Below are 4,075 nucleotides of genomic sequence, written 5' to 3'. Positions count from 1 at the left end.
TGGAGATTGCCTTTTCCATCTCGTTGAAGAATGGGATTGGTATTTGTATTGGAATTGCATTGAACAACTTCCACAACTCTTTTGTTGCCTTTCATCTTCTTCCTGTTCTAGGATTCTAATTATGTGCATCTTGTTCCTCTTGATGGTATCCCACATTATTCTTAGGTGTTCTTCTTTTTCCTTCCTTTTTGATTCTGCTTTTTTCTTCCAGCAGACCAATCTTGAGAACTCTATTTTCTATTTCAATGGTTCTGCATTCCATCTCTTAACCTCTGCTCATATGCCCCTCCAGCATGTTAACATCATCTGAGACATTGGTCTTCATATTCTAGATTGCAGTTTCTTGTATTTTTCAGAGTGTCCAGTGCCTTTTTTTTTTGTCTTTGATTGATTTTATAAGTTCTTCTTGGCTTTTGCTTGTAGAATCCTGCAATTATTTGAGTTTGTCTTTCTTATGGAAAATATTTAATTTTTTTAAAATTCTGTGTTAGAAAGTTCCGTCAAGCTTACTGTCTTCAGGAAAGCTCTTGATTCTGTGGTTTGATCACTTTTTGGTGGTGCTATCTTGCTTTGGTTTTGTATCAGGTGTGAGGTAGCTTGCATCTTCTGTGTCATTGCTGCAGTAAAATTTTTTTTGCCTGGGGCCCTAGAAGGACCTTGGCTCAGAGAGCTCAGTGCTCCAGAGGAGGGAGGTGCAACTAACCCTTTCTGGATTTCTCTCTGATCCCTGGACTCTTGGTTCAGTTGGGGAGTTCTGTACACTAGTAGAGAAGAGGATGACAACTCACCCTGTCTGTAGCTCTTCCACTCTGGTCCCATGGCAAGATTATCTGGGACTGGGGAGGCCAGCTGCTTCTGTTCTTTTCTCTCTGATCCTCCAACTAAGTTCTCTTGGGTTGGGGGCTTGTTTCTTGGGTGTTTTGGTTTTGTGGTAGTTTGGGTGTTTTTTTTTTATTTTCTTTTTTTCTGTTTGCAGTGCTCTCTTCTCTTTGTTGTCCTCCTTGTTCTGAAGAGTGGTACAGTCAGGTTTCCAGACTCTCTTCACCACTTTGACAATTCAGAAGGATGGACTTTTTCTTGGACTTTCTGCTCTAGCACTGTATTCCTGTAGCTAGTGATTGCTGGAGCCTTCTAGTTAATGTTCATGGCTGGCAAAGCATGATGATAACAGGCAAAAACAATGTTGGCTAGGTCCTGAATGTTGGTGATATTCCCCACACTCCTAGGCACGAGGGCTGCCAGATTGAGGGCCCACAGATCTGAGGGACTATCAGGTCCTCTCTACATCTCCTGGCTCTAGATGGGATTGAGAATGTCAGAGGGGTAGTTTGGAGTCCAAAGGCAGCCTTCACGTGTGGGGGTGGTTGGTGGATCAGGTCCCTTCTAGGCTGGCAGGCTGCTGCGGCTTACAGGTTCAAAAAGGTCCTCTCCAACTCTCCTGGATCTGGGAGGAGCTTCACAAGCCTATTCTTAAGATGGTTTTTAAATCCAGGTGGAATAGATTCAAGGTCATATTTTAATTTTCATGGATTTATTTTTGTTTTCCTTGGCTTCAAGGACTAAGGTGCATCTGATTCTGACCACTTGCTAGTATCTGAGAGCTGGACAATCAATAAGATGACAGAAGAAAAATTGACACCTTTGAGTTGTGGTGTTGGAGAAGAGCACTGAATATCCCATGGATGGCCAAGAGGACAAACAGATATGTCTTAGAGAGCGTGCAGCTGGAGTGCTCTTTGGAGGCAAGAATGATGGATGAGACTTTTCCTCACATACTTTGGGTATTGTTTCTAGGAGAGGCTGTTCCTTGGAGAGGGATGTGATGCTGGGAAGGGTGGAGGGTTAGCCTAGGAGAGGAAGCTCGTCAACCAAGTGCATTGACATGCTGACTGCCACAATGGGCTCTTGTGTGTTGGGAAGTGCAAGGATGGCACAGGATAGAATAAGGTTCAGATCTCTTGTTCATAGGGTCACTATGAGTCGTACTTGACTAAGTGGCATCTAGCAACAACACATGAGTAACTGTTGGTCTGATCCAATCAGTACCTAGCCTGGTTTACACACCTGATGTTGAATTTCTCTAGTTCTTGTGTAGTCCATCAGACAAGGTCTGTATATATAGTGACTGTTTGTTCTCAGATCTCAATGTACATATAAATGACCTGGAGATTTTGTTCAAATGCAGATCCTCATTCAGATAGTCTAGGACCAGTACTAAAATGAGGATCATGCTTTTAGTATCAAGTTGGGTTCTATGCTACATGTACTGTATTTAGATCTGGATTTCAACAGATTCTTAGGTGATGTACAGATATATTTCATTTTTAAAAGTGCTGCTTTATTGGGAGTAGAGTTTTAGCGTTAAAGACTTATGTAGTCTGAATATATCACTGCCTGAATTTTGTTCCTTTTACCTGATTGAAAATTTACTTTCTGAGCAAAGTGATTGGAGTATAGCAGTGGTTTGAGAACGGGAGGTGGGGATGAAAGTGTACATTTCAGAAAGGATTAAGCACTGGCCAAAGATTCATTAGAGTGTCACATATGGGAGGATGCTACTTGGATCTAGTGGAAATGAGAGTAAATGTCCTAGAATACATGGGAGAGCTTCCTATGCCAAAGAATTATCTGGTTGAAAATGTCAGTAGTACTGTTAATTGAGGCTGAGATGGTTAAAAAGCCTTTTCCTTAAAGGTCACCTTCAGAGAATACACACAATATATCTTACTTATCTAAAACCAGAGCTAAATTCATGAGCATATATAGAATGAAAAAAAGCTTGGATATTGTTTTCTTTCAAGGTTGAGCAGCAATGTGCCCAACAATATGTCCAACAACAAACATATTAGGAATATTTTACTAAAGAAGAAGGAAAGAATGGATAATAGAGACAATCAGTAGCCCTGGAATATATTGAAATGATATAACATTTCACCATAATAACATAGATGGAATAAAGCTTTCAGGATCTCATTTGTTAATGTAACAAGACTAAAAATGAGAAGGAACAGCTGCTAAATCAGTAAACAGTCAAACTATGGAATTTAAGAAGTATGAAGTTAGGAAAATTGCAAGTTGCCAAAAATGAAATTGAACACCTGAAAATTGATATTCTAGACGTTGTCATTGTTAGGTGCTGTCAAGTTGAGTATGATTTATAGCATTCTTATGAACAACCAATTTTAACCCTGCCTTATCCTGTACCATCCTCATCATCTCTTGGAACACTCAAGTCCATTTCTGAAGTCACCATGTGAATCTATCTCACTGGGGTGTGTGTGTGTCTTCCTCTCCTTTACTGACTCCCCATTTTTCCAAGGATGACGTCCCTCTCCAATGAATAGCCTCACCTAGTTGCATGTCCAAAGTATGAAATACTTGACTATCTTTGGCTCCAAGAAGTGTTCTGACTACACTGTACCCTCTTCTAGACATATCTGTTTGTTCTTTTGAAAGTCCATGGATATTCAGTACTCTTCTTCAGCACCACAATTCAAAGGCATCAACTCTTCTTCTGTCATCCTTATTCATTGTCCAACCCTCCAGTGCATAGCAGATGATTGAAAAGATCATGGTCTAAATTAGGCTTACATTAATCTTCAAACTGAAATCACTGCTCTTCAGCACTCTGGAGAGGTCTCTGATGTGGACTTGCCCAATGCACTGTGTCTCCTGATTTCCTGACTGCTGGTACCAAGGGTGTTAATTGTTGATTCAAAGAAGATGAAATTGTTGATAACTTCAATCCTTTCTCCATCTCTCATAATGCTTACTGTTGATCCTGTGGTGAGAATGTTTGGTTTTTTTGATGTTGAGATGCAATCCATAGCTGAGGCTGCAATTTTTGATCTTCTGCAGCAAGTGCTTCAAGTTCTCCTCACTTTCAACAAGCAAGGCTGTGTCATCTGCATAACACAGATTATTGTCGAGAGGATTGTGGGATATTGGAGGTTGCCTGCGCACTTTGGCCCCAAAGTCTTCTAGCTATTTTTAAAAATTAATTTATTTATTTTTCATGTCAATGAACATCTACAGAGATTTTGGAATTCCATTCATTCATTGTTGCACTTTTCTC

This window comes from Elephantulus edwardii, unplaced genomic scaffold (assembly GCF_000299155.1).
Source record: "Elephantulus edwardii isolate Elephantulus edwardi_28Jun2011 unplaced genomic scaffold, EleEdw1.0 scaffold00028, whole genome shotgun sequence".
Classification (NCBI taxonomy): Eukaryota; Metazoa; Chordata; class Mammalia; order Macroscelidea; family Macroscelididae; genus Elephantulus; species Elephantulus edwardii.
This window is presented reverse-complemented; position numbering follows the sequence as displayed.